This window comes from Oryctolagus cuniculus, unplaced genomic scaffold (assembly GCF_964237555.1).
Source record: "Oryctolagus cuniculus unplaced genomic scaffold, mOryCun1.1 SCAFFOLD_127, whole genome shotgun sequence".
In the NCBI taxonomy this organism is placed as follows: domain Eukaryota; kingdom Metazoa; phylum Chordata; class Mammalia; order Lagomorpha; family Leporidae; genus Oryctolagus; species Oryctolagus cuniculus.
Genome location: NW_027208328.1, coordinates 30,643 through 47,153, shown reverse-complemented (window position 1 = coordinate 47,153; position 16,511 = coordinate 30,643). Strand labels below are relative to the sequence as shown.

The window sequence follows — 16,511 nt, the reverse complement described above, 5'->3', positions numbered from 1 at the left end:
TAAAATTGATTAGAAGAAACATGAAAAGAACCCAATAGGAAAATAGCCAAAAATGAACAGATAATTTGTGGATAGGGCAATCTGTTCAGCAAATGAATACATGGAAAAAGTGTCCAAGCTGGGGCCAGCATGGTAGTGCCGCAGACTAAGCCGGGGCTGGTGATGCCAGCAGACCATATGGGAGCGCTGATGTCTTCCTGGCTGCTCTGCTTCCCATCCAGCTCCCTGCTGACAGGCCTGGGAAGACAGTGGGAGAGGGCGCAAGCGCTCGGGCCCCTGCTACCCATGTGGGAGACCATATGGAGTTCTGGGCTCCTGGCTTCAGCTTGGCCCAGCCTTGGCTGCTGCAGTCATTAGGGGCGTGAACCAGCAGGTGGAAGATCTCTGTCTCTGTCTCTGCCTCTAATTCTGCCTTTCAAATAGATAGATTTTTTTTTAAATGAAAAAGAAAGACTGCCCAAGCCCATGAGGAATGAGGCAAAGGCAGATCAAAGCAACCAGACGCTGTGTCCCGCCTGTCCTCTCAGACCCAAAATGCAGAAGCCCGAGAAAGAGCAGCAGGAGAGGAGAGAGGCAGGCATGGTCAAACCTCCCACGCCCTGCAGTGTCCGGTGAAGCTGGACGCCTATCAGGGTCCCGAGCTGCCGGGCGCCTGGCAGGGTCGGTGAAGCTGGACGCCCTGCAGGGTCGGTGAAGCTGGACGCCCGGCTGGACGCCCGGCAGGGTCCCGTGAAGCTGGGTATGAGCAGGAGCTCCGGCCCCTCCTCCCAGCTGTGCTTCCAGCGCTTTCCCCACATCATGGCGCTTTCCCTCACACCGGCCAGTTCTCCATCTCTCCAGACCCCCGCTGCATGGCCCAGTGCTCAGCTTGAGTCTGACAGGTACTGGAGGGAGCACAGCCCCCGAGGTGGAGGGCAAGGAGTGGGGTGGGCGCCGAGCAGCTGGTCCTCTCCTGCTGCCCCATGGGTTCCCAGCATCTCAGTGTATCCGTCATCTCAGAGGCTGTCGGAACCCTTTCCCTTAGGGTTTCTTTCTTTTCTTTCTTTCTTTTTTTTTTTTTTTTGATAGGCAGAGTGGACAGTGTGAGAGAGACAGAGAGAAAGGTCTTCCTTTGTCGTTGGTTCACCCTCCAATGGCTGCTGCGGCTGGCACGCTGTGCTGATCCAAAGGCAGGAGCCAGGTGCTTCTCCTGGTCTCCCATGGGGTGCAGGGCCCAAGCATTTGGGCCATCCTCCACTGCACTCCCTGGCCACAGCAGAGAGCTGGCCTGGAAGAGGGGCAACCGGGACAGAATCCGGCGCCCCGACTGGGACTAGAACCCGGTGTGCCAGCGCCGCAAGGCGGAGGATTAGCCTAGTGAGCCGCGGCGCCGGCCTCCCTTAGGGTTTCTAAGGAGGTCCTGCTGCACAGGCAGGGGTGAAAGATTACATCACGGACCACATGATGGACTTCTGTTCCTGCTCCTCTCCCCTCCTTGGAGGCCGATGGCAGAGGAGGCTGCCAGTTTGGACCCTCCTACTCATCAAGCTCTCTGGGGTCAGTGGAGAGCTACTCAGTGTAAACTGAGCTATGGTTGCAAGGGGCTTGCTGCTGATGGTGAAAGGTGTTCCTCTGGACTTCGTCCCTCAGGCAATTGCAAGGGTGTTCAGGCTGCGAGTCGGGAACCGAGGTGAAGAGCAGATTCAGAGTCTCACTGGATCACAAGTTGTCTCCTTCAGGCTCGGCCACGCTGAGCAGGCAGCGCGCATCCTCGGTATCACCGCCTGGTTTCACATGGTTCTGGAGCTTCAGCTCTCGAATCCGCCTTCCAAGCGACAAGAAGAGGGGAACGGAGGAGAAGCAGAGGGCACAGTCTCGTCTGTCCCCTTTTAAGGGAATCTTCTTGTGTAGGAAGCTCCTGCTTATGCAGTAACGGTCAGAGTATAGACATGGCCACACCCGGAGCGAGAAAAGTAGAAATGGTAGCCTTGTAAGTGCACATGCCACTCTGGATAAGGAAGGGAGAGGGTGTTCAGGATGCAGCAAGAATCCTTTGTGTCGGCCGGCGCCGCGGCTCACTAGGCTAATCCTCCGCCTAGCGGTGCCGGCACACCGGGTTCTAGTCCCGGTAGGGGCTCCGGATTCTGTCCCGGTTGCCCCTCTTCCAGGCCAGCCCTCTGCTGTGGCCAGGGAGTGCAGTGGAGGATGGCCCAGGTGCTTGGGCCCTGCACCCCATGGGAGACCAGGAAAAGCACCTGGCTCCTGGCTCCTGCCATCGGATCAGCGCGGTGCAACGGCCGCAGCGCGCCAACCGCGGCGGCCATTGGAGGGTGAACCAAGGGCAAAGGAAGACCTTTCTCTCTGTCTCTCTCTCTCTCACTGTCCACTCTGCCTGCAAAAAAAAAAAAAAAAAAAAAAAAAAAAAAAAAAAAAAAAAGAATCCTTTGTGTTTCCACTTAAAGGTCTGTGTTTAGGAGAAGGCTGAATAGATGGCAGTGTTTCCATCTGCTCAATGGAGTGCTGCGTGGTGGTTAACATGAGAGGAATGGAGCCACATAAATCCACACGCAGCATCCTCCGAACAAAATCTCTTGCCTGAAAAAGCAAGTTGCAGAATGGCTTGAACTAAGCCATCTCATTTGTGTAAAATCCTGTAGAACAATAGAACGGATCTCTTATGGCTACATAAACTGTATATGTTGGGGAGACCAGAAACACTAAGAGCAGGATGGTGTCACCTCCAGGAAGGCAGGTAAGATGGGATCAGAGAGACCCACAGAGGTTTCTTCACAAAGGAAAGAAGGAGATTTGGAGGAAATGGAAAAGTACTGAGCCGTGGTAAGGTGACACTGTGCGTATACGCTTCGCAACTCCTTGTTCTCCACACACTTCTGTGTGCTTAGCATCTTTCGTCTTCCACAGCTATTTATTTCCATTTAAAAAGCAGAGAGGGGGCCATCATTGTAGCATAGTGGGCAAAGCCACCACTTGCGATGCAGGCATCCCAGCTGTGGGTGCTGGTTTGAGTCCCGGCTGCTCCACTTCTGATCCAGCTGCCTGCTAACAGCCTGGGAAAAGCAGCGGAAATAGCCCAACTGTTTGGGCTCTTGCCACCCACGTGGGAGACCTGGAAGAAGCTCCTGGCTTCAGCACGGCCCAGCCCTGGATGTTGTGACTTTCTGGGGTGTGAACCAGTGAATGGAAGATCTCTCTCTCTCTCTAACTTTGATTTTCAAATTAAAAAAATCTTTAAAAAAAAGGCAGAGAGATCTTCCAACCACTGCTCCAGTCTTTAAATGCCCACAACAGCTGGGGCTGGCCCAGTCAAAGCCAGGAGCCCAGAACTCCATCCAGGTCTCCAACGGGGTTGACAGGGACCCACATCCTTGATCTGCTGCCTCCCAGGGTGCGCGTAAGCAGGAAGCTGGGTGGGAAAGAGACTGGGGACTTGAACACAGGCACCTTGATATAGGAGGAGGCATCCCAAGTGGCATCTTCACCATGGTGCCAAACACCCACTCCACCTGACATCTTTCATAGCCTGTGAGCTAAAGATCGTGGGAAGGCACAACTTCGTGAGGTGTAGCTCACATAGAGGGAGTCACCGGATCTCAAGGGTGCAGCTCGGTGACCATTCGGAAAGCGACTACATCCACCGCAGGGTACGGAATCCAGCATCCCAGAAACTTCCTCTCCGGGAGAGGCCCAGCAGAGATACCCGCTATTGCGACTGCTGTCGCCACCGATGGAGTCTGTGTTCCTGGTGCCGCAGAAAAGACACGAGCTCCGCCTTCACGCTCAGAAGAGCTGGGTCCTGCAGAGAAGGCAGGGCGGGAGGTCTGAGCGTGGGGCGCTTTTCAGACTCCTCTGTAGCCGTGCTGTCTGGGGAGCTGGCGTCCTGCCGACAGCCGTAGGTGGATGTGCCGTTGTTCCCCATGTCCCTCCTGGACCTCAGCTTCTTGCTTCCCTCCCTCGCTGGGTGTCAGCTTTAAATAAAGTAACAAACCAAGCGTCAGGGGCTGCCGGAGAGGCTCTGGAGATGCTCCCATCCGCGCTCGCAGACAGCTCACCAGGGGTGTTAAAATAATTAAAGCCAAAGAGGAAGCTGCAGGTGTTATTTTTAGACACGTGTCCCAGGTTCGCCTGTAGCAGGTGCCCTTTGTTTCTGTCCCTCGTTCGCTGCCGCTGTCTTTCTCCCCCTGAAAAAGAACAAAGATACCCTTCAATTGTATGACACAGCTAATTAAAAAGTATTTTTAAGTTGGTCTCATTCCATAAAGGCTTTTTGGTGGGATGACCCAATGTTTGCTTGCTTGTTTGTTTTAACAGACTGCTTTTGAATGAAGAACAGTTTTCCGTTCACAGCGAACGGGTGCAGAAGATACCGAGATTTCCCAGGTATCCCCTGGCCGCCCACAGTCCACGTTGTCAACACTCTCGCCCCATCAGAAAGGGGCATTTGTGACAACCGATGGACTTCTATTGACACGTGATCATGACCCAAGTCCATGCTGTGAGTTAGGATCCCCTGCTGGTGTGGTGTGTTCTGCACACGTGTTTTAACACAAGGGAGCCACCATTGCTGGATCACACAAAGTGGCTTCATTGCCCTAAAATCCTCCATGGCTCCTATAACGGTGCTTTACTACTGTTATCACCAAATTGTGAGATACATGATTGCACGCGGTGAAGACGACAGCCACAGCTTGGTGAGGTCTCTGAGCTGCACTGGAGGATGCAGACGTTTGAAAATATCCCAACGGGGTGGGCATTGTGGTGCAGTGGGTTAAGCTGCACTTGGGATGTCCCTACACATGCTGGAGCGCCTGGGATTGAGTTCCACTTCCACTTCAGGTCAGCTTCCTGGGCACCTGGGAAAGCAGTGGGTGACGGCTCGAGTACTCTGGCCCTGCCACCCACTTGGGAGACGCAGATAGAGTTCCTGGCTCCTGGCTTTGGCCTGGTTCATCTCCAGGGAGTAAATTAGCAGATGGAATCCCTCTCTCTCTCTCCCTCTTTCTCCTTCCTACCCCCTATGCTTTGCCTTTCAAAGGAATAAAAATAAATACATTTTTAAAAACTTTATTTCTGGACATGTGATCTGTTTCTTGTGTGCAGAGGGATGGTGGCTATGCCCCAACTACCTGTCCCGTGAGTGGTGCATGACAGGCGACCGGTCATCTTCTGGCCAAAAGCTCACAGTTTCTTGCACTCCCTTTGCAAAATGAAGGGACTGATGAATGCTGATCCATACTGCCAAAAGAAAAAAAAAAGTGAGCTGGTGTGAAGAACACACACACACACACACACACACAGCACGGAGCCCGGTGAATTCCACTTCAAAAGACCCATCTTTCATTTCCACGTTGTCCTGCTGCTGTAGCCGCAGTGGTGGGGGCGTTCCCCAGTGCCAGGGACTCCATCAGTGGTGGGCAAGACAGATGACCAAGAATGACTGTCGGCCTTTGGCGCCAGACCCCTTTGCCCACACACTGCCAGCCTGTTCCCGGCTTGGCCAAGGAAGCTCTTCCCTATGGCCCTCTTTGTGCCTGGACAAGAGGACATCACAAATCCTCCAGAACCCCCGAAATGTCTCAGGAAAGAGCACAACGGTTGTGTCTGTGAGTGGGACCCACGGGCTCACACATTGAGCGAGAGACGCCGGCCAGGTCTGCGGCTGGGGCGAAGCTGGCTCGCTGTCTGTGTGGGGGTGTCATGGAGCTCATCTCAGCCTCTGCTGAGATGCGGTGGGGTTCACTCCAGGATCGCCTGTGCTGTGAGCCGCCTTCCACTGGGGAAGGAGAAAGAATCACGGCTCCGGCGCAGGGAAGGATGGGAAGGCAGCAAGACGCTGATTAGATGCCGGCTGAGTTATGGAGTCTTCCAGAGAGGGGGAGTCGCTGGGCTTGGGGATGCAGCCAAGGGGAACAGTGGAAAGCGATAAATTCCCGTGGCTGCAGGACCTGCTGGTGGCAAGCGCTCAGCGAGGAGAGCCGGGAAGGAAGGGAAGAGAGCGTGGAGCCGGATTTTGTCTCAGCGCCAGCGCCTCGAACGCGGTAAAAGACAGCTGGCACGGTGGCCGCTGCCCTGAGCCTCGGTCTGCAGCTCCCTGGGGCCAGCTCCACAGCCCAGCTTTTGTCTTTGCCACCTGGAGCTGGGAGAGGAAAGCTCCGTGTTGCAACTGGAGCCACGCACACATGCATCAGATCTCAGATCTGCGAATGTGTGGCCGTAGGAGGGATTAGCACACAACAAAATGCCATTAAAAGCTGAGACGCAAGAGATCCAATCCCCCTGAAAGCATGCAGGCCCCTTGGACGAGTTCTCTCCCAGCCAAAGCCCGCGGACTCCCATCTTGTCAAAATCACTGCTAATTAATACCTTTCCACTTCCCACTGAAAGACAAACAATTTACAGGGAAGCCAGGCAAGCCCACGCGTAATCACTCTAACACCTTCTATGTATGTTTTGAAACGTGCTCTCACATTTCATGATCCGTTTATTTTACAAGATGGGTAAACTGCAGACAATTATGGCCATAATATGGCTGAGGTGTTTGGTTTTTATCTCTTTGTAGTAAATTGTGGTTGTTCAAGCCTTCTCAGTAATGGTTTCCACTGCTCTCTTGATTTCTTCCTATCACCCGGCAATGAATATGACTTTTTTTTTAAAAAAAGAAGAGAATGTTATTTTATTATGTCACCTGTTCAACCAGCAATATAATAATTAAATAATTTCTTGGTAAGCACAACTCAATTGAATTAATTCCACTAACACAAATATTGTATGGTACATGCCTCTGAAAATCTAATATTAAGTGTATTAACTCTGTTGCGTGCCATTTTTCTCTGTATAGTCAAAAAGTGCTGTCTGGATAATTGAGCAGGCAATTTTGCTTTTGAAAGATGTTATCAAAGGACATGAGGATTTAATTTCGGATTTTTATTAGAAGACAGCACGTTCCACTTGGGATCCTTGGCACAGGACCCACGGCTGCCTGCTTCAGAGGTGTGTGCACGCCTGGCAAGGAGGGCAAACATCAAAGCTGGGGCTATGGGGACAGTTGCACCACAAAGGGCATCCTTTGCTCTGAGACTCATTCTCTTGATTGCCTGTTCCTTTGGAAATGTCCTTAGGCCACCTTGGCCAGAGGCATTCTTGGACTTCTGAAAATGTGAAACTCATGTAAAAAAAAAAAAAAAGGATTAAGATTTAAAGGTGACAGCTCTGTTAGGATAATCTCCCACAAAAACCCTCTAAACAATGGAGAATATTATCCTTACACCTTTTGATTGTTGGCTGTCCCTTGGGGGTGGTCTCAAGATGTGATTCCAGAAAATAGGCAATCTATTAGCGTGATTTAAGGATTCCTTCCCAAATTCTCCTCTCAGTAGGGCTCAGCAGGGAAATATGGTAATGTACAGTGCGCCTTCCTCCACAGTGACATGGGTGGCCTCCCATTAATTAGGTTATGGAAATGCAGAGCTAAATTGTCATCCGGGGAAAGTAAAATGAAATGGACTCTTTTTTATCTTTCTGCCTCCTGAATTTTGAATTCATTGAATACGGCAGGCTATAGCAAAGGCATTCCTCTAAGACCCTCTGACATTTGAAAGTCAAAAATCTGCAATGCGACCTTCTTTCTTCCCAGGCCCTTTCCTCCTTCTTCCCAGTCCCCCCCGACACCGTCACATCAGGGAGAGAGACAGCCACCGTCCTAAGCGGTCATTTATGTGATAATAATGACAACGGAGCGCTTCCCATGGCACTCTTGATTTTACCGCGTGGCTTTGCAAATATTAGCTCACTTGTGTGTGAACCCAAGATCCCTAGCACTTGGCGACGGTGGTGGCTGGGAAGGGTGTCGGGTTTGCTTTCACACTCAGAGTAGGGAATCAAAGCAAAGAGAGACGGAATAGCTCCACCTTGCTTGTCTTCCCCTCTCTCTATTAATTCCAAATCCATCATGAGCTCCTTGGACCTTGGCCAAATTTTCTGTGGGTGCTGCTCTTTTTGGCTGATGTTCTTTCTTCGCAATCCTGAAGGTCCCCTTGGAAGGCCAGGAGGTGGCCTCCCCCTGTTCCTCTTGGGTTCACCCATCCTGAAACGTGACCTTGCTCTACGCTTCTGCCAGCGCTGTGACGACGGGGATGCAGGTTTGCACTGCAGGGCCAGCACAGCTGTTGGGTGACTCACGGGAATATCATATTTAGCACGTTTCCCCCAGTGAAATGTATGTATTTAGATGACACATAATACTGTTTAAAAGCCAAATCAGCTTGGCTCTTAAACTCAGCCTCATGGAAGAAAATGGAGGAGTGGAAAAGACAGAATGAGCTCATTTGGGAGAGCCATCTGGCCAGAGAGTCCTTTCAGGCCATCCAGGCAATGAGCTCACACAGGGACATCGATCGTGGACGCTGAACTGTGGGGCATAAGAAATAGGAAGTGGCCTTATAACCAGCTCACCCCAAGCATTCGTGGCTCACAAATATTGCCACTGGCCATGGGGGACCCTGATGGCACACAAGCTTTCTGGAGAGAAAAACACAGTCATCTACCACTTGAGTTGATAGGGCCTCTTGGGAATGGATAGCAGCATTATGGCTTTTATCCTCTCTGTAGGTCATCCTCTGAAAGGTAACAAGGCCATCAGCACTTGAACAAGCCAGATGGCCCACTCAGCTGAGACAGGCTCCCCCTGGAACCATCCTCCCCCCGGTTCATCTGTTCCCAGGCTTGACGCTACTGCGCCTCACTGAGCTGGGGCTCAGAGCAGCCCCCAAACACAGGGAGTTTGGGGGAAAAGACACTAAGGAGGTTAATGTCTAATTTTGTTTTTACTGTTCTTCTTGGTGATGTGTGAAGCCGGTGGTGTGCTCAGGGGCGCTCTCTAAAAGCTCTCATTTTGTAAAGTGTGTCACCTTGAACCTGCTCACCTTCGATGCATCTCCCTCCTTCCAGCTCACCTGCACAGGGTCTTAAGATCTTCCTGTTTTCATGTCATCAATTTCCCTTTTCTTGTCCTTTTCATCTGGAAACCCAGGGCTTGCTGTGCTCCCCCCACCCCCACCTTCTGCAGCTCTTTTAAAACAATATTAAAGGAAGCCGGGGCCAGCCCGGACACTTCTGCAGTCCCGCTCCCGACACCTCCCTGTCTGGAAGAGGCTCTGTCCTTTCATCGCTGGCATTTGTCCTGGTCTCTCTGTCATTCCTTGAGTGTGTCAAAACAGCCCCGGCTCAACTGGTTGGCAGCTCAATTATTTCCAAATTCCTTGAAGGCGTGACAGGTGCAACAGAGGAAACAGCCCTTCCTGCCTAGGTCACCTTTCAGCCTGCAGAGTTGGCTTCAGATACAGGCTCTGGGGGAGAGTATCTTTCACAGGTCACCCTGCGCCTTCCTTTCCCATCCTCTCCTGAGCTGGGGCCCTGGCCTCTAGCTTGTGGCTTCCTGCACAAAGTCAGGGCGACTGTTATTCTGTGTTCTATCCTGGAGGCCCAGAGAAATTTTCAGACTTCTCTGTGGCAGCAGTAATGATGCTGACAGTGGTGATGATGATGATGATGTTGGTGATAATGATGGTGGTGGGGGTGGTGATGAGGGTGATGGTGATAATGACGGTGGTGGGGGAGGTGATGAGGGTGATGTTGGTGATAATGACGGTGGTGGGGGAGGTGATGAGGTGAGGGTGATGATAATGAAGATGATGCTGGTAACGGAGATGATGATGGTGGTTGTGTTGGCAATGGTGATGATGATGAAAATGATGTTGATGGCGATATTGGTGGTGGTGGTGATGACAGCAACAGTTAACACTGCAAGGCACCATTCTTAGTGGTTTGCATGTATTAATTACTCAGTCTTCAGGTCATCTGTATAAGCCAAGTATTTTTACTATGACCACCCCTATTTTACAGATGAAGAGATCGAGGCACAGAGCTGTGAAGGGACTTGCTGAAGGTGACACAGCTAAAAAAAGGAATCGGGTCCAGACAGCCTGGCTCCAGAGCTCACGCTCTCAGTCACTGCGCCAACTGTGGAGATGTGCAGTGGTGCTGTGGCGCAGCGGGTTAAGCCACCGTTGGTGACACTGTCTTCCCAGAATGCAGTGCCAATTCAAGTCCCAGCTGCTCCTCTTCCTCTCCAGCTCTCTGCTAGGAAAGCAGAAGAGGGCCCAAGTGCTTAGACACACATGTGGGAGACCTGGATGGAGTTCCTGGCTCCTGGCTTCATCTTGGCACAGATCTGGCTGTTGTGGCCATGTGGGAACTGAATAAGCAGGTAGATCTCTCTCTCTCTCTCTCTCTCTCTCTCTCTCTCTCATTCTCCCTCCCTCCCCCAACCCCTCCTCTCTCCCTCTGCCTGTCGTTCTGCCTTTCAAATAAACAAATCAATAAAAGGTCCAGATGCTTCATAGTCCTTAGGGCAACAGGATTAGAAGCAAATGAAATTGTGCTAATTTTAAGCAGAATGATCATTAACTATGTTAATGACCCCCACAAGCAGAGAGGGTGGGATGGAAGGTGAGTGGACAGATGAGACCCACCAGGCTACATATTTCATCCAAAAGAGTCTTTTGAAGAAAATAATTACAAACAGGGGAAAACAGAGCAGGGGCCTGGCACCTGGTTACCTGACCTCCACAATGGCCCCCAGGGATCTGACCCTGGAGGCCTATGGGTTCTTTAGAAGGCAACTGGGGAATGTACTGGGTCCAGGTGTGGTCAACAACACCGACCACCGCTTACTACCTACCTGCTACCCCCAGGTACTTTTCTTATCACTTCTAAGGCTCAAAGCAGTGTTTGAAGTGAGCTATCAGCAGCCTCATTTCACAGGGGAGGACACGGAAGCTCGGGACGCTTCACGACCAACTCAGGTTCACACAGTCTAAGTTGGTGGCCGAGCCGGGATTTGAGCCAAGACGGTGTGACTCAGAGAGCCGACTCCTTTGCAAATATATCGGCTGCTTGCTGTACATTACCCCCATGGAAATTGGAGTCATCGGTTTCCTCTCGTACACACATGACTCCCGCCTTGGGCCACAGAAGACTCTAGCACAGCCGTCAAGTGTGATTTCTCTGGACAGCACCTGTGTGGCTGCTCTCGCTCCCACACCCATTCATTCCCCGCCCGGTGGATTATTTTTTATGTCCGCAGCCACCCGCTGGATGCAGATGGAGGCTGAGAGCTGGCTCAGCTGAGCTGTAATTCCCCAGTCCCCTCTGTGGCGCTCACACGGCCGGGGTCACATCTGTGAGCCGACATCCACTCCAGCGCAGCGGCTGTTCGCGCTGACAGGTCCCACACTCCTGCCAAGCAACCGTCCGCATTTCATCCATGAGCTCCTGCCACTCTCTCAGGTGGACGCCATCTGCTCACAGAGACTGATCTGCACTTACTTCTTTCCAATCTGGCCTAGAACACCCTGCTATTGACCAAGGCTTGATCTAGTACCTGTCTGCCAGAGAAGCTACTCCAATAATCTCTGTGGACCAAGGCGAGGCAGCCATTCAGTCCATTAGTTCTTCACTGCTGGTCCTTGCCTCCGCAGGGCACATCTGCTAGCCAGGCCATCCTTTTCAAAAACAAAGCAAGCCCCCAGGAGGAGCTGGGCTTTGCTCTTGCGGTAGGATGCTGACCTCTCACTCTGCTTTGTGGTCAGGGTATCAGACTCAGGGCTGAAGTCCTGGCTCTACCACACCCACCTGGAGAGCTTGCCTGGCCAGTGCTACTTTCTCCCTCTTTGGGCAAGGCAAGCAGACCGCCCATCATGGAGATCGGGCCACAGCGACTGGCATGAGTGTTTTTCAAGCGGAGCCTGGAGGGGAGACTCTGTCATCTTACACACCATCCCAGGTCCTTTCTGGTCTTTTCTCGCTTCTGCAATAGAGACGGCATGTTTGGAGCAGGTAAGACTGACGCACAGAGAATGAGAATCGGCAGCTGTCACCCCTGCAGCTCCACCGCCGGCCTCTCTGGTTACATGAACCAATGCATCCTCTCTGTTGGCTTGGGCTAGTGTGACTGCAACCAGGCCAGTTCAGCCCAGCCCCGAGTTGAGTTTCCTGCTGAGTCTCTCCTCTGTGGTATCATGAAAGGGTCTCTTCTCATGAGATTGGTTTGAGAGGCTCTTGAAGGCTACACAGCAAAGTGTTGGCAGCCCAGTTATGTCTGGCTGTGCCTCAGAGGATTCTCTGCTTCTGTTTGGACAATGCTTTTCCTTTCTTTCAGTGATTCAAACTATTCACAAAGAACTTTCACACCCTGTGCCTGCTTCTCTAAGTGCTGTCAGCCACCCTTTAAGACAGGATTCTGTTCATTCAGTGAACAGCCCCACTACGTGCCAGTTACTGGTTTTGGTGCTGGGAACACGCCAGTGATAAGACAGCTCTTGCTATATGACTTCATGTTCCAGTGGGGGATGTGGAGTGGATAAGTCCCTGCTGTAAGTGTGGGAAGTGGCAGGGCTTAGGAAGGGCAAATGGAATGTCCAGGGGCTCAGGAACCATTTTCGACAGGTGACAGGTGCGGGTGGAAGTCTTTTCTGGAGGGTTGACATTCAACCAGAGAGCTGAATGAAGTCAGGGAGAAAGGCGATGGGAAGAGTATTCCAGGGAGATGCTGCAAGTCCAGAGACCCTGAGCAGGAAACACCTTGGCATAAGCTAAGGAGGCGAGGCCAGTTGGATCATGAGACATGAAGGTGAGTCTGGGCAGCCACCAGCCCGTTCGGAGCCTTCAAGTTAATTAGAAGAAGACGCACCTCTGGCAGACTAATCACCACGGAACATCATTGTTTGGGAAACACCTGGACAGCTGTACAGGTAATCATTAGCCATGGCTTAGCAGACACAGTGAGAGAGAAGAACCAGTTCCTAAAGGGAACATTGGATGGAACTCTAAGTCAGTGATGTCTATGAGAAACAGAACATGGGCCGTGTTTGTACTTAAAAATTTTCTAACGGCTACTTTTAAAAAACAGTAAAAGGGAATGGATGTCTTAAATAATTTTTTTAGCTAATATGTCCAGAATGTCAACATTTATTTATTTATTTATTTTTTTTTTTTTGACAGGCAGAGTGGACAGTGAGAGAGAGAGAGACAGAGAGAAAGGTCTTCCTTTTGCCGTTGGTTCACTCTCTAATGGCCGCCGCAGCCGGCGCGCTGCAGCTGGCACACAGCGCTGATCCAATGGCAGGAGCCAGGTGCTTCTCCTGGTCTTCCATGGGGTGCAGGGCCCAAGCACCTGGGCCATCCTCCACTGCACTCCCTGGCCACAGCAGAGAGCTGGCCTGGAAGAGGGGCAACCGGGACAGAATCCGGTGCCCTGACCGGGACTAGAACCCGGTGTGCTGGCGCCGCAAGGCGGAGGATTAGCCTAGTGAGCCACGGCGCCGGCCCAGAATGTCAACATTTCAACATATGATCAATGTAAAAAAATATGAGATGTTTTAAATTCTTCTTTTGGGGTACTATTTTTTCTTTTCTTCTCAGAATTATTTCTTTATTGAAAGTGGGGGGGGGGAGAGGGAGAGAGAGAGAGAATCTTCTATCCAGTGGCTCACTCTCCAGATGGCTGTAACAGCCAGAGCTGTACCAAGCTGAAGCCAGCAGCCAGGAGCTTCATCCAGGTCTCCCACATGCGTGCAAAGGCCCAAGCATTTGGGCCATCTTTCACTGCTTTTCCCAGGTCATTAGCAGGGAGCTAGATTGGAAGTGGAGCAGCTGGGACTCAAACTGGCACCCCTATGGGATGCCAGTGTCAAAGGCAGCAGCTTTTTTTTTTTTTTTAGATTTATTTTTATTTATTTGAAAGACAGAGTTACAGAGAGAGAGGTAGAAACAGAGAGAGAGGTCTTTCATCTGCTGGTTCACTCCCCAGATGGCTGCAATGGCCGGAGCTGCGTCAATCCGAAGCCAGGAGCCAGGAGCTTCTTCTGGGTCTCCCACACGGGTTCAGGGTCCCAAGGACTTGGGTCATCTTCTGCTTTTCCAGGCCACATCAGAGAGCTGGATCAGAAGAGGAGCAGCCGGGACTAGAACCGGCGCCCATATGGGATGCTGGCGCTTCAGGCCAGGGCTTTAACTCGCTGTGCCACAGTGCTGGCCCCAAAGACAGCAGCTTTACCCACTGTGCCATAGTGCTGGCCCCTGGGTATTATTTCTTCACAATCTGGTGCATATTTTACACTTACAGATTTTTCAACTCAAGTACTAAGTTTTTATCAGAAATACCCGAGCAGTATTTAGATTTCTTCAATGTGTGGTGAAACCATAGCTTTACATAACCAGGTTGTTCCAAACATACTTAAAAGTTTGCCAGTAACACACTTAGTCATCAGTATTTGAGTTAATGAAAATTAAGTTAAAAGTGCTTTCCTTCGGTGCATGAGACAGATTTCAAGCGCTCAGCAGTCATGTGCAGCCAGTGGCTTCCGGAGTGGACAGAGGAGGTCTGAGAGCCGCTGGATGGCTGAGAACAGGGAATGGCATAATCTCGTTACCTCCTTTATTGGGAAGATCTTTATGGAACCTGTGTGAAGAACAGACTTGTGAAGGGGCCAGGAGGGAAGCGAGGAGGCCAGCTGCAACTGGCCGGGTGGGAGACATGGCCCTTGTAGGTGGTGGGACAGCTGATAAGGAGGGTGGTCCGGTGCACAGACTTTGTTGCTGGAATGGGCACCTCACCTGAGAGCGAGATCACAAGCTGGACTCTTGGCTGTCGGTGGGCTTCCTGAGAGGCTAACAGAGATGAGGCCTCAAGATCCCTTACTTGGGTCGATGCTGTGGCACTGTGGGTTAAAGCCACGGCCTGCAGTGCCAGTACCCTGTGTGGTGCTGGTTCGAGTCCCAGCTGCTCCAGTTCTGATCCACTCCCTGCTGATGTGCATGGGAAAGCAGCAGAGGATGGTTCTAAGTGCTTGGGCCCCTGTGCCCATGTGAGAAAACCAGAGGCAGCTTCTGACTTTGGCCTGGCTGTTGTGGCCATTTGGGTGGTGAACCAGCAGACAGCAGATCTCTCTTTCTTTGTCTCTGTCTCTCCCTCTCTCTATCTGTAACTAAGACTTTCAAATAAATAAACAAATTTTACAAAAAAAAATCCTTTACTTGCATGGACGGCTCCCCCTGGCTTGGATTTTGTGATGAATCAATTTTTAAAATGCTATTTACGGTGGGTTTTTCTCATTCTAAATAAATATTCACTTTTGTATCTGATTGTATTAATAATGCTCCCCCAACAGAGGCCACCAGATTGAATAAGCTTCAAGTCCCATAAGACCCTGGATTAGCATCTGCCCTGAGGTTCGATAAGCCATATGAAAAATGAGAAACTGAGGCTCCAGGTTAAAAATGACTTGACTAAAGCAAATCAATAAGTTCCGCACGTTTTTCTGTAATGAGGCACTGTTCATCCAGTAAGTTGTCTTCAGATAATCCTCTTTCTCCTGGGGTGATCCACTCTTTTTCACGCCTTCTTCACGTATTTCTAAAGCCAGCCTTGAACTGTATTATCCTTCTAAACGCAGCAGGGTAACTAGGAGAGCTGCACCCTGGGTGTGCTTTCCTCTGAGACACTGCACTTGTTCTGTGGTTAGGAGGGGTGTAACCTGATGCTAAAAAAGTCAAATATCTGGGCTTGGGATGCTGGCTGTGCCACCAACTCACCACGTGACCCTGATCAGTAAAACATGGAGAATAGCACCCACGAACAGGGTAGCTGTCTGGATTAAGGGAGATACTCCATGCAATAATGAACCAAGTCCCTTGCAGACAGTAGGCACTCACCTCTTGTTGTTATTGTTACCTTGTTGGCTTTTTGGTGCCTTTTCTTCAAGGCTCCCTGGTCCGCTCATCAATCCTTCGTCAAGGCCAGGGTCTTGGCCCATCTACCTGTCTGGAAAGAGTGAGAGAATCAGCCCAGCATGACCTTTATGCCACCTTACCCAAGTGATCAAATTCCTTCTCCCAGGGGTGAGAGAACTGGACACTGTGTGTCCCCTCCCTCATCAATACGATGCACTGAGAAGGTTGTATCCACCTCGTTCTTAACAAGTATTTAACCTGAACTAATCAGCCAATCCAGAGAGTGGGGCATTCTACTCTTAAAAAACAATGTCATGAAAACAAACAAGCAAAAAGAGGTGGGGAACTATTCTAGAATAAAGGGGTCTAACAAGCTCGGAAACCTAACACTACAAGGAAACCTTGATTGTAGCTGGGTTCAAGTAAAACATTTGAGAGGCTATATTAGAGGACTGGGTTAATTAAAGTTCACGCTAATAGGTGTGATATTGACATCACAGCTATTATCAGTCAGACGTGAACAGCAACGCCCTGTATAGCATAAAAGAGAAGAAGGTCCCTAGTTTTAGGGGATGCCTGATGAAGTAGTTAACGGTGATGGAGTCATTAAGAAGCAAGAGAGGGAGAGGGAAAGTGGTGAGCTGTCAACACTGTTCACCACAGAGTTGATGCCAGTGCGGCTACACTGCTAACACTGGGGGAAAGGTAGAAGAGGGCTTTGAGAA

General features: G+C 50.9%; 1 long non-coding RNA gene across 1 annotated transcript; it reads right to left on the bottom strand.

Annotated features, from left to right (window-relative positions):
- Positions 1-2,436: 2,436 nt before the first annotated feature.
- LOC127488703 (uncharacterized) lies at positions 2,437-16,069 on the bottom strand. The gene is made up of 3 exons (XR_007916483.2): positions 15,769-16,069; positions 5,124-5,232; positions 2,437-4,178 (listed from the first exon to the last, which is right to left on the bottom strand). It is a non-coding gene; the product is annotated as an uncharacterized lncRNA (long non-coding RNA).
- Positions 16,070-16,511: the final 442 nt, after the last annotated feature.